General features: G+C 35.3%; 1 long non-coding RNA gene across 1 annotated transcript in view; it reads right to left on the reverse strand.

The window, feature by feature from the left end:
- Nucleotides 1-22,406, reverse strand: part of LOC149966648 (uncharacterized) — a 28,562-nt gene that overhangs the window by 5,879 nt on the left and 277 nt on the right. The window lies entirely within an intron of this gene.

Raw genomic sequence — 22,406 nt, forward strand, 5'->3', positions numbered from 1 at the left:
AACCTTTTTTTTGCACTTCTGACGAGTGTGACATCCCTAGTGTTAAACGTATGACCTTGTTGGTTGGCATGGTCAGCTACCGCTTATTTCTCAAATCTATTCAGCTTCGTGTTCTTTAATACGTGTCTTAAAATTGCGGCAAGTTTGAGCAATGTATGCCATACCGCAACTGCATTCTTATTTGTATACCCCCGGTTTCTCCGGCAAATCCACTTTATGTTTTCGTGAAGGTAAAATTTTATTAATTTTCCCTATCGACTGGAATATAGGTACTACTCCATTATTGCTGAAAATGTGGTCTATATTTTGGCTAGTATCTGTGTATGGAAAAACTATAATTTTTTTATCTTTTAAGAAAGAGGATTTTAATTTGGTACCATTAAGTGTTTCTAATTTATTTTTAACTTTGAATAGATTTTTTTAATATTGATTAATCATATCCCCTATCTAAAGCTACATTTTTAATGAAACATTTCATCGGTAATAGCTGGGTTATTATTACAAATTTTAAAAGCACGTTCGAAAAAACCATAGAAAGCGGCTTTTTTGTGTGAAGCAGCGTGCCCGGATTTGCTGTGAGGGGGCGCTACAATTGAGAACGGTTTGTGATAAACCGAAGTAGCGAGACCGTTAGGCCTTTTTTTAAATTTAGCTAGGAAAGGCAATTTGTCGTCGATTTCAGTTTCAAACGTCCATTGAATTTTGTTATTAATGGAATTAAGGTATAAATCTGCTAAACTATGTTCCCATTTTGAAAGAACGTCATCAAAACACCGTTGCCAAAAATTACTTTTATAGGAGCTATTATCTGAAGCTTTGATTTAAAAATCATTCCCAAAAAGGTCACATAAAAACTGAGACAAGTTCGAGACCATCATTTTGGACGAAAAATTCCCCATTTACCACAAAAAAGGAATTAGACGCTGCAATACGCGTAAGATTGATAATGTTTATAATCTCGAGAACATTTAAGTTTTCCGATCGTAGCCTTGATTCAAAAATTACAATGGCTGCGTTCACTGGAACCGATTTAAATAAGGAAACAACATCGAACGACACAACAAAACTGAAACAAGAATTTTTGACCGTATGTTGATGTTGAGCGGTCAAATACCCAAAGCGTCTGACAATATACTTTATTACTGCAGTGGCTGATAAGGTTGCAGCCTAAGGTCGATACCATGGCTCATGTATGAAAAGGTGTTTTGCGAGTTCAGGTTCGTTAACGGGAAGCGTAGGTCGTCCAGAAGATAAAGACATCACAGCGGCATTTGAGAAAATTTGCTCTTATATTGAATCAAATCGAGACTTAAAGACTTTCAAGGTTATATTACCACAGACAAAACTCAAAAAAATAAACTACTTAAAATGTACGGTAATGACATCATAATTTCCGACGATGACGCTGGTTAGCGCGTCGAAACGGCTGTAGTGGCGCGTTAAAATAAAAACACCTTTTTAACTGTACAATAGTGGTTTCTTCATTTCAGATGATTAAAATTGATATTTGCAATGCCGGTTTTTCTTGACTTAAGTGCGAAAATTGAAGAATTTTGAAAAGTCTCATTCACCACAGTAAAACAGCATGTTGATGCCCGAATGTCACGAATAACAAGGGATGACGGAGATGTTAACAAATTTGTGAATTGGTTTTCCACTCATCATCCCTTTACTGTTGGGCCAAATGTTATGTTTATAAGCACAGGAGTAGAAGGGGATGAACAGATTAATTCCCAAAACGCATATAAGATTTATAAATCTTCCATGGCAAGTTTAATTGGTAACAATTTTCATGTTAGTAAGCTTAAGCGAAAAGGCAGAGAAAAGCCTCTACGTGCAGTAACGTCGAAAGTCACTATTTATAATGAAGATATTTCAAACGACCCTTTAATACTCTTCCAGAAAATTACCATGGCAAAAAAATCCGATAAAGAGTTACAACAATATTTCTAATTTGAACTAGCCCCGTATCCACTATCGCTCTTTGCTGAAGCAGGAATGATAAAAACGTCCATTTTGTACGATTTGTTATCCACGGTGCCGAGTGTAGTTAATTTTGTCAACGAAATCCATGTTGTGGATGGTGGGTATGTGCTTCACCGAGTGACTTGAAGCAGAACGATATTTCTTCGCGATACTTTCGAAATATGTTACCTAGGTTAAAAATACATCACGAAAAACAGTGCTAACGATTTTGACGGGTATCCCGACCACCCAGCAGAATTAAGTACAAAATCACATCTTCAAAAGGCTGTAAGGCGGCTGGTGGTTGTAGAGAAGTTGGTCTCAAATGTTCCACAATCGGCATTTATTGCCGTGGACAATCGTGTACAAACATAAGAGATGTTGAAGAAAACGATAATTACGATGAAGAAATCGACATTCAACTGGAGCGTCTAGATAGCGATGACACCCAAGAAAATAATATTTCTCTAACTTACGCAGACAGTCAAGAACATATTTCAAATGAAGAAATTGAACAAAGTCTTCCATCAACATCGTAGTGAAAAACGAATGCAAATCACTTGTGAAATAAAATTAATTAAAAAGAACATTAACTCTTAATTATATTTTTATTACAGTGATCTATAATCACGAAAGAAAGTTTCCAGGGCCCAATCTTGTTAGCGGGCCGTATCAACCTTCCAAGGGATCAATGTGGCCCAACGTCCATAGGTTGGGGTCACACTTTCCTAAATAATACTCTTGCACGAATAAGATGTCCGGCCTACTTATTGATACGTGAAACATAGTTTTATTGCGGGTAAAATAAGCATTTTCAACATAGTGATGTGGGCATTGAGTTGGGAATAATACTATCTAGAGCCCCAGTTCAAATTTTCCCCATAAGCTTTAACACAGCGTTAGTGAAGATAGGAACGAAAATCGTGGGAGGGTTATCGACTACGACAAAAGCCACCTATGAGCGAAAAATGCAACTATTTAAATGAAAACTTCTTCGATGGCCCCTGCCGCCACCTATTAGCGACTTTGTGAACTATTATAATTTTAACTTTTGAATTGAAGAGGGAAAGCGACGCGTTTTTAAGAAAACTTTTGAAAACGCGTTTTTTAAATTAAAGTCATGTATATCTGAAAACTCTTTATTAACACAATAAAGGTTTCTTTTGTGAGTTCTTTACTTTTTTTCATCGATTTTGAGTGAAATTTTAAGCATAATGGGTAGGAAATGTGCAGTTTCGTCTTGCGAAAATAATGGAAAAAACAAAAACGTTTCTTGGCATAAGTAGAAGTAGCACTAATATTCCAAAAAAATAGAAGACATTTTTATTCTAAATTATTCAAAATTACAAAAAGGTTTCCAGGTAAAGTGAATCCTTTGTTGCAAAAAAGACTCACAGCCATTGGAAGATCAGACTGGGTTCCAAACGCAACAGATGCAGTTTGATCATTTTACAGAGGAAGACTTCAGGAAAAACACCACTTTTAAAATGCTTTCAAACACCGCAACACCTTCACTTTTCTTAAATACAAATTTTAGAGCTGACATGGTACTATTTAAGAAGAAAATAAATTATTAGACCATTACTTAGATAACCTTTTACAGAAAACGTACAGTAGAAAGTGGGGTGGCGGAGTGGTTAGCACTTTCGCTTCGCAGCAAGAGGAGACGGGTACGATCCCAGCTAGTGGCACTGGGTGAAAACCCGGAACCACTCCTTCTACGTAAAGTTTGTAAGTTATCTCCCCACTGGTTAAAGGGGTTTTCCCCCGAGGTCTTCGGTTTCCCCTTCCCATATAAACTAGCTGAGGTTAACGGTAATAGTTAGTGTATATTATTTATATTTATTATTTATTTATTTATATTCATTATTTATTTATTTATAATCAATATTTATTTATTTATATTCATTATTTATTTATTTATAATCATTATTTTTTTATTTATATTCATTATTATTTATTTGTATTCATTTTTTACATACTTTATTTAGTTTTAGTGCAATTTAATCTCTTAAAATACTCTAAATTATTTCAAAATGAAATATGATTTACCAAGAAACTTCGTTGTTTTGTTTTTTAGCTTTAAATTATAATAGTTCACAAAGTCGCTAATAGGTAGCGGCAGTGGTCATCGAAGAAATTTTCATTTAAATAGTTGCATTTTTCGCTCATAGGTGGCTTTTGTCGTAGTTGATAACCCTCCCATGATTTTCGTTCCTATCTTCACTAATGCTGTGTTAAAGCCTATGGGGAAAATTTGAATTGGGGCTCTAGATAGTATTATTCCCAACTCAATGGATGTGGGTGAGTCGCCATTTTCCAAGATGGTGGCCAACGCAGACTTCCCCCGAGGGGAAAAATTTGTCTGTTAAAGAGGACCTACTAATAAAGCGAATAAAAAATTTCCAGATTTCGAAGAATTATTTCCATATTAAACTTCCTGCCGCCTGGCTTCCTAGGCTTATGAGGAATTTACGAGGTTTGTATATTCGATTTTAGAGGCGCGTTATTGGTACAAGCTTAAAATTGACATCAGCTTATACATAAATATATATTCCTGAATATCTAATCACTAATCTGGAATTTTATAATTATGACCATTGGTATAGAAGATCTATCTTTTGTGGGGTGGCGGAGTGGTTAGCACTTTCGCCTCGCAGCAAGAGGAGCCGGGTTCGATCCCAGCTTGTGGCACTGGGTGAAAACTCGGAACAACTCCTTCTGCGTTGAGTTTGCAAGTTCTCTCCCCACTGGTTTAAGGGTTTTCCTCCGAGTTCTTCGGTTTCCCCTTCCATAAAAACTTGTCTAGGTTAACGGTAATAGTTAGTGTAGGGAGCTGTTGGCTCGATCTCGTGGCATGCAGGGCTTGCCACCACCCTCCTACGCATTGTAACCCGGCCACCTGAATTTTAGGGCTTCAAAAGTCGCTTGGTGACTTAGGCCTAGGGTGGTGCCTTGGGTATTAGCCGAGCTGATAACTGGTTCACTCCTTAAGTCATTTTCCGGAGTGCGCAGATAAAGCTCGTCATTTTCTCGCTTACAGAGGGTGCTAGTTAACGTTTGTACCTTAATTAGAGCTAGAATAAGCAACCTGCAAATTAACCTGATCAGAATTATAATTTTTTTTCAATACTTAAGGTTTAGAAAAGGATGGAAAGCCCATAGAAGGCTACAAGAGGATGTACACACTTTCTGGTTTGATCTTTCGTGCTTTGTATTAAAATAAAGATATATGCAGGGGCGGATTAACCCCTTTTGCTTATGAAGACAATAATAAACAGTAAAATTATATTTTACTTGTTGAAATGACTAATCACACTCCGAACTTTAGAAAACCGTATACCCGGAACTTTAAAGGATCATAACAAACTTCTTGTTCAATTTAATCCAAATCCTGCATTTTATGTACCCCGCAAATGTTTCATTATCAAAAATATATTTTAAAATGCATTACTTTAGTATTGCCTAAACATATATATGAATTTTGCTATAGCCTCAAACACGGCCATGCCTCAACTATGATTAAGTTCATAAAATTACTAAATTAGTAATTGAATTTTTGTCCGTCACTCACGAAAGTTGATAATTAAATCATAAAATATTTAAACGAAGGAAAGAAAAAGTACTTATAAGTATGTTTTAGTCACAAATAATGACTAAAAGAATCAGGGTTATACCATAAGATCATAAAGTTATGGTAATACGCATTCATGACAATGCAGCCATCTGAACTAAGGGAGTGGATCCTGACTGAGATCCCAACTCAGCTGAAACCGTTATGGAGACTATGGTTGCAATCGCGAGCCCTGGGCACCCAGCGATAATGAGCGACGGGATTCGAAGGTAGAAAACACATTGATTACTCCCCACTGCTTGAATTTCAACCTCGAAGAAAGTGTTGCCAATGTTTGAGAGTAGAAATTATCTCTATTTTTCTTAAATTTTGACTATGTAAGTTTTGGAATCGTGTTTGATAGAAACTTTTTTGTTGCCCTAAGCAATTGCTTATCTCAGCCCTGGATAGATGGCGGTAGCGTTTTCATCGAGTGGAAAAAACACTTCGCAAGCATCTCCTTAGTTCTCGAAGCTCCCATCAGGCAACATTAATTCTACTTTTGAACATCATTCCCTCTCCAATGTATGTAATCCCGCCTTTCCTACCACCTTTTACTTCGTGAATAACATTCATTTTAAAAACGTTTCCATATGCACACGTTTGGCAATTATATCACTTTTAAAAATATCTGATTAGATTAAAAAAATTATCTGCTATAATAAACGCGTTTAAACGCACTATTTTGACAAAATAAAGTAGTTTGAACATCTATTAAACGCATTTTGACTACGACCAAGTGGTCCAAATTTAAATAAGTTACGCAGTTTTCCAGATCAATTCAATTGTAATCAAAGTTGGCCATGTTCCAAGCAATGGCTGTGGGGTCATAATTTTTCCATAAATATATTGACCGGGGCCCCAATTGAATTATTTGCGATCACCGCCTCTGCCCCAAAATATCTAGTATTAACGCACTCCCTTCGAAAAATTAATTCCACCGCCCTTGTCAGTAAGAATCGTGCAAGTATGGTATTTTGATATCATTAAATTTGTCATTAAGTTAGGAAAATATGCAATATTATTCAGAAGACTTACTACAAAGTTTTCGTAGTTTTGGATAAAAGGCTTCCGGAATTTTTTCACAAAGTTCTGTGGATTCAGCCGATGGAACCAAATAAGCCAAAGCAACGACAAACAACCCAGCAGCGATGTGAGATAGAGACATAATTGATCACTTAATTAATCCAGACACGCACTACAAAAAAATTTTGAAGCAAAGTCATCAAATATATAGCCTTATATACTTTGCGGTTTCAATTAATTTTGACGTTGATTTATGAAATGCAATCCCCAATGCCGACTCTGTCATTTTCCTTCAGCCATCAATCTCTCGGCTTTGGGCGGAGTCAATTTGACAAATAGATCACGCTTGATATAGTGATTCGGCAATTTAACGTCACCAAATTCGAGGGAGGGTATTGAGGAGTTGCTTCGATAGTTGAAACCTATTCCCTCTACACCGAAGTCCATAATCTTTCGCTATGACGATAACCAGCCCATCTCTTTTCTAGTTAAACCATGCCCACAAAGCAAGGAATCGCAATGCATTCTTTCAAGTTGTATTTGTGGAATGATTAATTTATTACATGTAGCCCTACGTGTTCTCATTATAAATGTAGATTTTAAAGCAAAAAAAGTTAATATCTCATGGCATTGTATTTTCTGTGAAATGGAATTTGGTGTTTGATCAAAAGACAGTCTAATGTTTAAACGAAACAAAGAGCTTAACGGATAGTTGAATGAAAGTAGATGGGTTAAAAAACTTTTGTGACAACTGAAATCAACTTAAACAAACGACTTATACCAGCTGCTAATTGTAAAGATAAACGGGGAAAAATATCCAGTATAATAATCTAGATGTGGTTAGTTCTTCGGTAGATTCTTGGTTGATTTCCAAGATGGTCCATTTACCAGGGTTTGAAGAAGGGTGCTGCAATAGTTATTCCATAACAGTTGATTGAATAGCTTGTGGAATTTCGTTATGCACTGTTATTGAAAAGGGCTTCAGCAGGCTTCAAATTTCCAACTCCAAGTTTATATCGAACTTTTAGAGGAACAATCGTAGAAAAGGGTGGAAAACCAAGGTTAAATTTACAAACTTTCAGAATTTCCAGATGATAAAGGTTAAACTTGGTTATATATGAACCAATTAAACCAATATGTGATAATAAACCATAAAAGGAGATTCGTATAGACAATGTTTTCTTTCTAATCGTCATTTTCTCCGGTTTGTTCTCTGTGCGGTTGTTTCAGGTCACCAACTTTATTTTATCTCTTGGTTTTAATGCAAACGTATTAATTATTTCAGTAGCTTGTCGTCACAGTGTATTATAGCCAATGAGATAAAAAAAGAACGTGTTTCTTTGTTGTAATCGTGTGATTTTCGAACGTGTGTTTTCGCAACTTTGTGTTTTATTTGGAATTGAATGTTCGCCAAAACAAAAGATCATGCAATATCTAATTGTCCAACTGTCAGTAGACATTTTTAAAATGAAATCAGAAAAAACTCTAATATTTCTAAACTTAAGCCCAAAAACATTACCACTCGATTTCCGACAAAATTCTCATTTTCGAAAAAACGATTGAATTTTGATAATCCTGATTTTAGTGAAAAATCCGGATTTAATCTATTTTAGTTTCAGTTTGCTGTTGGAATAATTTAGTGGTACAAGTTTACAAAAAGGCTGACATTTAAAAAAAAAATAATTGAAAATTATCGGTAAACGTGTTCGTCAAGCGAAATTTAAACTACGTGCGTCTATCTTTGAGAAGTTAAAATTACATATGCAATAGAAAGACTTCACAAATAATTTACTTTATTTTTATAAATGCAAATCATTGTTAAATTTATTATACGATAGCGAGTCTCGTGTTTAAACAGGATGTGATGCTTAACGTTCCGCGTGCCTTGTTTACATTAGGTTGGATGTCGGATAATATTTCACGATCCATTTTCAATCGAAATTTCGTTACCAAAGCGTACTACAATAAGAGTGAGTGGGGGGAGGGCAAAATTTAACGTTTTCAGAGGCTAGTTGATTTTGGCTAAGAAAACATGGCGTGCGGGTTCTGTTGAATGGAAAGTATAAGTCAACCTGAGTCAACGGACATTGCGACAAAATTAAAAAAAAACCTTTTTGTTTTTTCCAACTGAACCGAAACGTACTAAACGTTTCCATTATGTGGATAAGAATTTTATAACAATTGAAATAATATCGAAAAGTTTAGTTTTAACGGTAATAGTAAGTGTAGGGAGCTGTTGCCTCGCGTAGCATGAAGGGCTTGTCACCACTCTCTTACGAAATTAAAACCAGCCACAGTATACTGGCCTAAGAAGTCGCTAGTTAACTAAAGCAAATCGTGGTGCCTTGGGAATTAGCTAAGCTGATTATGATTATTATATTTGAGATAAAATGGAAATTGCTGAAATAATGATCTCTAAACACGAAGTCTCCCGAAGCGTCTCGCACTAGCTTTCACCTTGAGAACATATACTTCAATTGTTGTCCATTATATAAAGTTTCCGCCAAAAAAACTTACTCGTAATTTATTTTCCATAATTATAATTAATTTAAAAAAATAAACATTTATTCACTTGATGATTGTGAAACCGAAAATCGTGGGCATTTGAGAACAAAAATATAGTATTGTTATCTTTCATATTAAATAAAAATTTTGAAAAGAGTTTCAAACACCTAGTACATTAACATAATAAGCGCCATATTAAGCCCTTAGAGCATTTTCAACGACAAACGTATTCTTAACACCGTTTTTATTAAGAGCACTATCTGAATCACACTGTAATTTCTAACTATTACCGTTAACCCTAACAAGTTCTTATGGCATGGGGAAACCGAATTCTCGATTTAAAACCCTTTTACACCAGTGGGCAGAGAACTTGCAAACTCAACGCAGAAGGACTTGTTCCGAGTTTTTTACCCAATGCCACAATCTGCAATCGAACAAAGCTTCTGTTACTGCGAGGCGAAAGTGCTTACCACTCTGCCACTCCACCTGCCCTAAGTATTATCATTTCAATCACCTTGTATTTAATAAGCTTGCTTCTGGAACCTTACTGTAAATTTCACTAAAAGGAGTGCTATCTCAACCCGCCTGTACAATAACTTAAATAAACCTGCCCTTTAACATGATAAACGTACTAAGTTTTATCAACCGAAGAATCAATTTACTATAAAAATATATTAAAAAGCTTTCTCAATCACCATGTTCATTGGAAACAATATCTAAATCACCAAATACATTCACTTGATAAGCACACTATATCCGTCCTAGATAATTTTTACCGAAAGCACTCAACCACCTTAAGCACTAAGAACAATCCAAATTAATTATATAACTTTCTTAATAAGCATGACCAAAAATTAACACCTCTTTGAAATTCTAAGCTTCAGCCTCCTTCAGGAGAATACAATCAAAGTTCAACGTCCAACTTGTGGGCCATAAGTCACCAACATAAATATTGGTATATCGATGGTCTCAAATACCCTTTATTTTAACGGCAACGGAGGCTTGTACCATGTGAAAGAAGTACACAAATCCCCATTTTGTATTATGTGTAAATAGTTATACTTTCCCGTTGAAAGAGTGGTTTTAGGTCCTATACAAATGGGGTGCCCAAATTTCCAAATTCAGAGATCACCACTTTCAAGGTCGAAAAGTTCCTGTTTATAGTTGGTTATTTTCCATTATAGGATTTCAGAATATTTCCGAAATAAATATTTGAAGGTCAAGGTTTTCATTCTTAAGGTCAGGATCTACATTTTGAAAGTCCACATCGCCTTTTTCAAGACAAAGGAAGCCATTTATGAAAGAAACTGTCTTAAGTGTAATAAAGGTTTTTACTATTAACTTGTTATAGATTTTGTTTCACGACAAAACGTAAGCACCGCCACGCCGCAATTACTGCCGCGTTTGAGAGTGTTAAGGTGATTGTAGTAATTATTGAATGTTGTGATTTTGGATAAAATATCCCACAATCCTACAAAATTCTTCCGCTATCATAAAGTGCTAAAAAATCGCCCTCCAAAACGTCGAAAAACGAGCAAATGTGCAGTTTCTATTATTCCTTGGACCCAATTGTTTCCTTTTACTAAGCATTTGTTTTTTCGAAAAAGATATGAAAACGATCACTAGTATCAAATGTGCGATATTAAATTAAAATAAGCAGGATAAGGGTGTAAAATACATTAACGTAAAACGACGGTTGTTTCAAAGGGTCACCGTGGTTTAAATGATAGTTTCTAATTGAATTGGGATCTTTTTATTCTTCAAATGTCACGAAACACTTACAAATTTAATATAATTTCAAAATTTGTCCAAAATGACCACCTAGAAGTGATTCTTGAACCCATTCGAAGATTCCAGGTGTGTTACGGATAGTTTCACAGGCATCAATTATTCGTTGTCGTAGGTAATCAATGTCGCGAACCAAGTTTTGAATGTGTCCCCAGAGACAAAAGTCGGAATATAGCGCGGGCCACGCAACGGTGACCCCTCGACTAATCCATCTCAGGAAACGTCGCATCAAGGTGAGCTCTTCTCGGCTACAATGTGGTGGGGCTCCGTCGTTCAATTACAGCATGAGCCTCCTCGTTGCTAATGTACGTCTTCCAGTAATTCAGGCAAAGTATCTTGTTTTAACCACACATACGCCTCACCATTTAGCCTTAGTGGAAGAGAAAAGTTCCAAATAAATGATTACTAACAATACGACTACATTGCTGTTGGTGTGACTTAACACTTGTCGCGACTCGCGTGACGTTTCTTTGAGTCCACTGGTGGTTAACGTTTTGTGCACATTCAATATAAAACCACAGAAAAATTGTTGGCCACGTTTTATTCGTCACCAGTTAACGTTATTGGCACCCCCCCAAATTTGCCGGGTATTTGTTCTGAGATCACCCAGGCTAAATGGTGAGGAGTATTTACGGTTTCTACAAGGTACTTTGCGAGAACTATTTCAAGAACTACCATTAGCAACGTTGAGGCGCATGTGGTTTTTGCACGACGGAGCTCCACCACACTTTAGCGGAGAAGTAAGAACTCACCTTTACGATGTATTGGTCGAGGGGGGACCGTTGCGTGGCCCGCTCGATCTCCCGATTTAACCCCTCCCGATTTTTATCTCTGGGGACACATTAAAGACGTGGTTTACAAGAGTGAAGTTTGCGACATTGATGATCTACGACAACGAATAATTGATGCCTGTGAAACTATCCATAACACTACTGGAATCTTTCAACGGGTTCAAGAATCATTTGTACGACGGGCCCACGCGTGTATCGAAGCCCAAGGTGGTCATTTTGAACAATTGAAGAATAAAAAGATCCAAATTCAATTAGAAGCTTTCGTTTAAACAACGGTGACACCTTGAAACAGCTTCGTTTTACGTCAAAAGTAATTTACACACTTTTCCATCTTATGCTAATTTAATATCGCATTTTTGATTCATCTAATCGTTTCGTTATCTTATTCGATAAATTTTTTTTTAGTAAAAGGAAATAATTGGGTCTAAGGAATAATAGAAACTGTACATTTGCCCGTTTTTCAACGTTTTGGAGATTAATTTTTAAGAGGAAATTACTCGGAAGCAATGCATTTTGGGACCCATGTTCATTTGACATTTTCGACTCATTATGACCCATAGAACACGTAACTTAGTTTTTGACACGCGTACCCATAACACCCTTTATGTAAAGCTTTTAATTTCCAGTATTTGATTTCTTGAGAAACATACATGAAATTTTCCGAAAAAAAAAACACTTTTATTTGCTATAAAAAAGTAACTTTGTGTTGTCCAAATACCTTAAAGATCAATTCTTGAGAAATGGTTAATCTTGTTTCGGCCTCTTTATGTTTCGAGCCACAGTCTTCAATGCTATAATCACGCAATACAGTGCATTACATTTTCAGATATTTGCTTAATCAAAACCTTTCACAATTCTTTACATTTATTCTTTATGCCCAAGAATAAAGATTGCCATTGATTTAGAGACCTAAACCTTTTCCTTCCGTGTGAAAAGCAATTTAAGCCATAGCACTCCATAGAATACGCCCTTGTTAAATTATTGAAGCGCTAGAAAACGATAATGTGACTTGTGGATTCCATCAAGCGTCACTGATAAAATTTGCATTTTATTATGCATTTTTTATGCTTACAATTGACAAACTGATCACCTTTGCTCACGAATAAAGTTTAAGTGCTCATTTACTAAGAAACAAATAGCAGTTCCATCATAACAAACTTAAGATAAATAAGAGTATTAAAGTATGAAGTCACAAGCAAGCTTCTATAACAAAAACTAGATACTCCGGATAAAACAGATTCCAATGAAGAACACATTTATTTTCACGATTTTAATAATCTTTTACTTTGCACCAAAACTAATGCCCAAAACCGCTAAAATTAAAAATAAATCAAAGCTTTTCAGCTTTTTGGTATAACGTTGGTATATTTAAGTCCTGTTAATAGGTTAAGTACCCGGTTAAATGGTTTGGTTGAAATGCGCCACATACCAGCCACAAAGATTTTATAATATCTCGAAGGATTTGGGTCCGTATGCACAGTTCCCATTTGCGCGCTTTCCGTTTGCGCACTTTCTCATTAGCGTTTTTCCTATTTTCTCAATTCCTCAATAGCTCAGTTTACCATTAGGGAAAATTTTCCCCTCTCCGTAGTTCTCTGTTTCCGCAGTTTTCTCGTTTGCGCAGTTCACCATTTATGCAGATTACCATTAGCGCGGCTTCTCATGACGTAAATATTGTATATTAAGCCATAACTTAAATTTTGTGTATTGAACCATTTTTCCTTGAAAAAGGGTTGGTTGTGGGTTTTTTTTTAATTACCTTTTTTTAGCATGGACCTGAACTGCTAGCGTACGATTAAGGTCCTGTCGCGCTGTAAATACCAATAATTTTCGTGTTTCCCTCAGTTTTGACATGGTGTTCCATTCTATTTTATTGTATAATCTTGAAAGAGCAGGAGCCAGAGGTCTAACACTAGAATTTTTTAAAAGATATTTAGTCAACAGGAAAACGTTAGTAATAATTGAGACAACATACAATAATGAAGAGTGTATAACCTTGGCATACCACAAGGTAGGCCCAAAACTCTTCCTATTCTACATCAATGAACTTTGCAATATTGATGGCAATGCCTTTCTCTTTGAAGGGAATACGTGGGACCAATTATTTGAAAAAGCGCAAAGAGGAATAAATCTAATGAATAACATGTTTCCTAAAAATTTATTAACGTTAAATGTAGAAAAACAAAATTTATACATTTTTCCGATAGAGGTAACCTAACTGTACATGGTATTAAGAATTATGTACATTGTGACAATGATTGCCTAAAACTTGAAAGAGTAAATAATATTAAATATCTACCAAGTAAATAATTTATAAAAAAAACCTAAGAATGTGCTTACCCAGGTTTTATATAATACGTAATGTTTTCACAATATCATGGTTAAAAATAGTGTATTACGCAATTGTTCAATCACTACTAATGCACGGGATTATTGGATGGGGAGGAACGTTTTACACATACGTTGAAAAATTCGAAAAATTTCAAAGGAAAATCATCCATACATGTTTAAAAAGAAATAATGCAGAGTCAAGTTTATTATTGTATAAAGATTTATGGTATTTACTGTGAGACAAATTTATTCAAAAATAATTTTACTTTCTACGTATAAGATCGGTCATACTAGTCTGCCTCCAAATATTAAGTACAATACCAGAATTATTAACAAGGCTTTTATATTAGGAGAAAGGACGTTTAAAATAATTGGCCAAAGACATGCGAAATAAGTCCCAAGCTTTATAACGCCATCGAAATAACTTTAAGACAATGTAACATATACAGGGTGTCTCAATTTGCACGATCAGGCCATTTTTCTCAAAATGTATTTATGCTAGGATTCTGAAATTTTCAGGGTTTATTTGTTAGGTATGGAAGGCTTTGGTTACTAAATTTCAGAAAAATCGAACGATTTTGTTCCGTTTTGGAAAATTTATTTTTTCACCGGTAGGTATCACGCAAAATGTTTCAATAGAAAAGTTGTAGGGCATAGTCGAAAGTGTAAAAATAATTTTGGTTCGGTTGAAAAAGACCTATTTTTCACTGAGTTTGGAGGTCGGGGGAAAAAACAAGTGGTACTAGCAGGCAATAGCCTTTAACGAATTGTAGGTAACATGCATTTCAGTTATAAGATTTCGAAAAATAAACAAATAATAATTAGCCCAAGTGACAAATGTTTTTTAATGACTTCTACAAAATTTTTTCAAAAATGCCACCTTCTGATGCAATGCACAAATATGCACGATGTTGCATATTGCGAAATGCTCCTCGAACCATTTCTGGAGTCACCCGGCGACATGCTTCGATGATTCTTTGTCGTAAATCTTCAACGTTCGTCACAGGTGTTTGCTATACGTAGTCCTTTACGAATCCCCAAAAGAAAAAAGTCGAGTGGTGTTAGATCAGGGGATCTTCCAGGCCAACGAACAGGACCAGTTCTTCCGATCCATCTTCCAGGAAACTCGTCGTTTAGATATGCAACCACGTCACGATATTGGTGAGGTGGCGCCCCATCTTGCTGGAACCAGATGCATCTGTACTCGGCCAGAGGAATGTCGTCCAACACGTTGGATATTTCATTTTGAAGGAACTCCAAGTCGTTTTGACCGTTCAGACGATTTGGCAGGAAGAACGGGCCAATAATTCTGTCACCTAACAGACCAGCCCACACATTTAAGCGAAACTGCACTTGGTGGCGGTGAGGAAATCCCCAGTGTGGATTCTCGTAGTCCCACATATGTTGGTTTTGACGGTTGAAAGGCCCATCTCTTCCGAATGAACATTCGTCGGACATCAGTAGTTGATCGTGAAAATCCTTGTGTGCGTCAGCCATGAGGCAAAACCAATTGCAGAAGTCGAATCGGCGCTGTCTATCACCGTCATGCAGTCCTTGGTGAAGTGTCGCTCGATAAGGATGAAAATGATGTCTTTTGAGTGTTCTCCAAACGTAGTTTCGATCCAACCCTAAGTCAAAGCTGGCAGTCCTGACGCTCGCTCGAGGATAGGCGACGAAGTAGGCAAGTATGGTGTTTTCCATGTCAATGTCCTGGAGACCACGACCACGAAACCTCGGATTGTATTACCCCAGTTGTCGAAATCGCGGACCACTCTAAGAACCGTCGTATGACTTGGTCTGCAATTGGGAAATCTTCGTCTAAATAACTGACTTACTAGAGTAGCATTACGACGACCTTCTCCGTAAAATAATTCTAGCATATGAGCGCGCTGATCTCGAGTGTAGAGAGGCATACTGGACAACAATCGGCCAAGCTGAGATTATGTTTTAACTTTGAAATGTAAACGCTTTAAATACTACTCGGACAATTGATATTTCACGTTAAAAAACAACAAAAGAAAAATAAGCGCAATTTTTGGTCTACAAATCTTTGTTTGATGATCTTACACGTAACCACGTCGAAATGGAAGAAGCGGTCTTTGTCTACTTTGTCTAATTAGGTGTTGAACGTAATAATTTTCTTTAACAATAACTTTTGGCAGATCTGATTATTAACTACATAGCTGAAAGCATAAGTTCCCTAAAATAAATGTACATGTGTGTTGTGATTATGTACAATTGTTTACGTTAAAGGCTATTGCCTGCTAGTACAACTTGTTTTTCCCCCGACCTCCAAACTCAGTGAAAAATAGGTCTTTTTCAACCGAACCAAAATAATTTTTACACTTTCGACTATGCCCTACAACTTTTCTATTGAAAATTTTGCGTGACACCTACCGGTGAAAAAATAAATTTTCCAAAACGGCACAACATTGTTCGATTTTTCTAAAATTTATTAACCAAAGCCTTCCATACCTAACAAATAAACCCTGAAAATTTCAGAACCCTAGCATAACTACATTTCGAGAAAAATGGCCTGATCGAGCAAATTGAGACACCCTGTATATAGCTCTTTTAAAAAGAAAAAAAAAAACATCTTGGTTAATAACCTTTGGCATACCTAATTTGTATAATGTCTTATACTTCTATAAAAATGAAATGATATTTGGTTTTATATATATAAATAAAAAAATAACTAAATCCACGGCCATGCACGAGCAATATTGTTCATATTGCCAATTAAGGGATACATTAACTCATTTGTAAGATATAAATTTTAAATTATAAAGGTATCAATACATTAAAAAAATATCGTTCTTCGAATTACTAGTAATATTGGAAACATATTTCTAGTCGAACAGTGAATCGTAGCTTCTCGGCCGTTCGGCTAAGATGAAAAAATGGTCTCTGATGCCTAGCTTAGGCCTGCGGCAGTTATCCTTCCTTACCAAGCCTAAGCTTACGGCAGCCGCCAAACCTAACCTAACCTAACTTAACCATATCAAAACGATATCGTACGCTATATGTATTGGCGTAAGTTTAACCTATTTCATGTTAAACTATTGATTTCCTCAAAAAAGCACTCTTGTCACCAAAATATTCTTGTCACCTCAGAAACACGTCATCGACATGGAAATTAATGTCCTCGCTTATTTCATAGGATTACCAAGGTCAAGCATAAGAATGGTTAGTAGTGAAATTGGTATTTTATAGGTCACACCTGATATGGTCAGAAGAGCCTTCCAAAATCTGGTTTATCGTTGCGAGACTTGCATAGCAGCAGAAGGGGGAATCATCGAACCATTTTTGTAAATTAATAAACTTTCAATTTTGATAACCTTTCGAATTATTTTTCATATGTTTAAAAACTAAGTACTTTTAAACTAAAAGCATAATTTAGGTAGTACCAACTTGTTATTTTTCGGGACCCATTATTTAGGTCCAAACAGCCCTAAATTCACAGAACAAAATGTATTCTTAGGTTTCAGAGCATTCTCTTCAACTTTGTCATTGAACATTTTGTCTACCACCTGCCGGTGAAAAAATTCTTTTTCCAAATTTGAGAAATATTTTCCGATTCTTCTGATATTTACAGATTAGAGAGGTCCATTTCTAGGGAATATATCCTGAAAATTTCAGATTTTTAGTATGAATGGTCTTCGAGAAAAATGTCCATGCCGAATATTTTCAGACACCCTGTATATCAAAAGGAAAATGGGTCATTTTTCAATCTTGTCATATTCATACCTTTCATTACCTCTTTAGTGCTCGAATTACGTTAGGACAGATTGTGAGAGATCTCAAATAGAATTTCAAGCTTTATTTTTGAAACGGTTTCATATTGGTAGACCACAATTCATTTCACTTCGGGAAACGTAAGTCGTAATACCATAAGTCTATAATATAGTTCCATAAGTTTGCCACTTTGGGGAATATTTTACTGAGAGTTAGTAACCGAGTGACGTCATCACAGGAAGAAAATCTTCTCCTATCGAGGTGCTGTCAAAGGCTACGTGTGACGCGTTAGTAAGCGGACGCAAAACATATATGCAGTCTGTCTTGTGATTAGCGCTCAGTAAAACTTTTGCATGTGAAGAATAGGAAGTGTCACACTTATGTAACAACAATATTATACACTTATGGTAATACCAGAAGTAATTGAACCAAAGTTATCAGACTGCTATACCCGCCATGTTGGAGACGTTTTCCCTTTGAAGTTACATTTTGACCTCAAATTTGAAATATTGCATGCTCCTAGGCGTTTTTGTTTTTATGAATCCATTTTTTATACACAGAAATAGCTTTACCAACAATTCCCAATTTATCACGTCAAAAGACGGTGATGGAAATTAACTTTAATTTGATTTTCTCATCATTTTCATAAGGAAAACGCCCTTCTATTCGGAGCTCTATTTCGATAACTTCGGTTCATTTACTTCTGGTAATACCTATATCAATTTTTAGCCTCAGCCCTCTTGTTAAATAGGGATTGTTAGCCTCAATCCACGGTGTTTCGTAACCGACTTTTTATCTATTTTATCTACTCAATATAATACAGTATACCCTAGAGAAGAGTTCAACGAACAATATTTCACCGTAGAAAAACATTAAAATTATTGGTATTTACAGGACGACCGAACATAAAACATACACTAGCAGTTCAGCTGGATGCTATACAAAGTTATGAAGAAAAAAAAACGAACTTCACAAAATATCTTATTCCTAGGAAAAAAGGTTTAATATATATTGCATAAGTCATGAGTAGCCGCTCAAACGGAAAACCGCGCAATTGCGCGAGTTTCACTTGTGCAATTGCATATGCGCTAAATGGAACTGCGCAATTGCACTAAGCCGCGCAAATGAGAAAACCGCGCAAATGAGAAAACCGCGCAAATGGAAAATATCGACGCAAGTGGAAAACTGCGCTAATGGAAAACTCTTTCTCTTGAACACAAGTTTGTTTAGGTAAGGGTTATCTTGATAAATGTAAATCAAGAAGGCACAAATAGCGTTTTGCCCCCCACCAGCAATGGTGTTGGGGAGCCTGTTTTCAAGGAAAGGAATTTAAACAGCAAATCTGTATAGAATAATGGCAGTTGATGTGATAAACACCTGCGGAAACTAGTTTAGAAATAATTGTGAGTTAGGGTAATACGGGCTTAAAATAATGTGTTGCTATTTCATAATTTGGGTTCGTTAATTCCTTGTTTTAGATATTTGATATTGTTGCAAACACTTTACAGATAAGATGGAACTTTTAACCTTGTAGCATAAAATTTACGGTATTTTGCATTCCCTCTAATTATTCGTGTTCTAGTTGGAAGAATTAAAATAAGCAGAACTAATGTATCTCACAGCTTCAAAACCTTTCTCAATAGCACTCAGAGATAAAGTAGTACGGTGTAATGCTTCTAATTTCTCTCTGAAAAGGGTAATCTTTGTTATTTCAATTCAGGTAATTAACGGGATTTATCTTCCGATCTGCCCTTTATTTTAGTGGGACTGATTAATTATCCTAACAGCTTCGAATTCTGAAAGATAATTAAGTTAACACACGTAAACGAAACAATCATAATATAGCACAATAAGATAAATATTTGAATATTTATAATTTTTTATTTTCGTATTTAACTAAATATTAGTCTTATCTCTCAAAACCTAAATAAAAGATGTCTAGCGAAAACTTCAACCGCGGTTTTTAAAGATTATAAAAAAGATTGTTGAAGAACTGAGCGACTTTAAAGGTTTTAAGTCATGTGAGCGACCTTTCCCGTTTGAATATCTTCCCATACAACATTTTCCCAATTTTTATACGATCGAAGTGATGTACAAACGAGTTTTTCTGTAAGCATCATTTGTAGGTTGTCATTTTTAAATTTTTTCGTAATGAAATAAAAGTTGTACGTGTTTCATGACATTTGAACATTTGGCCACTTCGAACTAGGCTCTTCAACACCGCTAATGTCGTCAAAATTAGAGGCTTTTAGCTGGCAGTAGCGAAAAAACTTTTAAGGGTTCGCAATGGATGAAATAGAAGTTATAAAAGGTACTTATTTGTATTTAGTTATATTTTTTTTACTGTTTTGTGCTTTCTTTATGGAAACCACGCAATTTCCACGCCAATATTTAGAAAGATTTCTCTATTTTAAATGGAAGGTCAGTATTTCAAAGTCATTCTTCGATTACCTTAAAACGTTTCCAATTAGAATAAAGAAATTAAAAAGGAGTTGATTTTGATTGATCTAAATTTCGAATAAAAGTTCATAAATAATCGTTTGAATGTGATCCGGTCTAGCGAGATTTGATTCCATTGAAGTATTTCCGCCAAAAATAACATTACTTATAAACAAAATAAAATAATATTTCTACAATTGACAAATGTTATGATAAAACAATTTTTGGATTAAGAACAGCTAATTTAAGAAGTACATGTAGGCTGAAACATAACCCAACAGAATTAGTGTAATTAACTAACACAACGTTCTTTTGAAAATAATATAACCGAAGACTTCCGAGGAACTTAAGATGAAAGTCACAATATTTTTCCGCCCAGTAACTTACATGCCAAATTTAAAGGATATTCAGATAAATATTGATTTGTAGCTTTTCTCTAATATTGCGATAACCGAACGAAACGAAATTCATTCTTTATTTAAAGCAATAAAATAAACAAATAGATATCGTTAAGTTAGTTTTCCAATTTTTAATCTAAAAGGACCACTCAGGCTAATGTAAAATACATTTTATGCTCTAAAATGAAATGGATCCGGTTCTTTTTTCGTTATTTAACTTAATCGTTTTAAAATTTTTGGAAGGTACAAGAAACAGGACCCCAACAATTTATGGGTGGATATAGTTTCCAAAAACAATTTCTATTCTTGATATTGAAAGTAATTTATGACTTCTTAAAAGCCCAAAAACTAATAAATACGATTTTCGAATGTATAGGGTGATGACCGGTGCTTTGTTTTAGGGAGCCCTTTTCTGGGAACTGTACTAGTTTACCAGCTTTAATTTTTCTAGAATTTTAAATATAATTTCCTACTTAGAGTTCTCAGAACTATATTTTTGGGGAAGCTGAGATATCATTTAGAAGTTTCCACGAAGAAAATTCATTTGGAAGTATCTACGTGCAAACTAGTATCTGGCGCAACGAGCTCAACCCTTAAACCTTTTCAAATTTGTAAGAAACCACGAAGTAAATTCTTTCAACAAATATAAATTTTAGTTCCTAAGCCCAACCAATCATATATTTTCTTATTGCAGATTTGGTATTCCATTCTGGCTTCAATCATTATAATAGTGGTCCTCGCTTCGATAACCGAATTTGTTTATTTGAAAGTTATCACAAAAAAAAACAATTAGTTTTTCGAAAGTAATGAAATTTTACTTTTGGTCTGTTTTGGCGTCGTTTTTCTACGAAGTTTATGATAATTTTATTTAAGGAAACAAATTTCCATTTCATTTACCTAATGACGTAAGTTCCATTGTTATTAATTTAAGCTTGTTTAAATACTTAATGTCTTGGTGGCTTTGGCAATGCTCTTTTTTGTGAACTCTTTCTCCGGTCAGAAGACATCATAAAGGGAATTGTTGACTTCGCTAACAGGCCTGAATTAATTATCAGCTTCCAGATTAGGCATGGATTGTTAACTGTAAAGACGTGTTAACATTTCCGAAGGATTTTGCCCTTTTACTATCAAAGATCGTCGTATCCCTAAAACCCGATTAATTCACAAAAATTGTATATACAGCTATAAAAAGCGATGCCATGTATAAATATATAGCTGTCAATATAGACTATAAGCTTTCATGGAAACAGTATTTCGATCATGTTATAAAAAATCTTATAGCAAACTAGGCATCCTTAAACCGCTTTGTACATCCCCACAAACAAATACATTACACCTTTTATATAGGAGCATGATCCTGCTAATTTTTAAGTATGGTTATATAAATTTAAGAAAAGCTCTCTGAAAAAAATTATCGATTACATACATTTGCCTAAGAAAGAAGGAGTACTACACATATTTAACCTAAATAAAGTTATAACACAAGCATCTTAACTTAAATAATGAAATGAATTGTAATTGCGTACTACCGTGTTTCATTATTAGGGTAGCTACTTTAATGGTCAACTCTTTTTTTCACTGTCTTCAAATCACGAATCGATAAGAATATCCGCGTGTCTGGAAGATCGTGGAAAAACCTTAAGATGAAGCCCTTCTTCTTATTCCGAAATTTTTTTCAATCACAGCTCCTATCAGAAAGTGAAAGATTGCCAGGCAATCCTATCTGTGGAACTTACCGTGGTACAAATAAGCTTTGCCAGACTGTGTTAACAACTGTCTGCGTCGAGAGAAATATATTTTGTTGACGGGATTTGT

This window comes from Leiobunum rupestre, chromosome 1 (assembly GCF_980474605.1).
Source record: "Leiobunum rupestre chromosome 1, qqLeiRupe1.1.hap1, whole genome shotgun sequence".
NCBI lineage: Eukaryota > Metazoa > Arthropoda > Arachnida > Opiliones > Sclerosomatidae > Leiobunum > Leiobunum rupestre.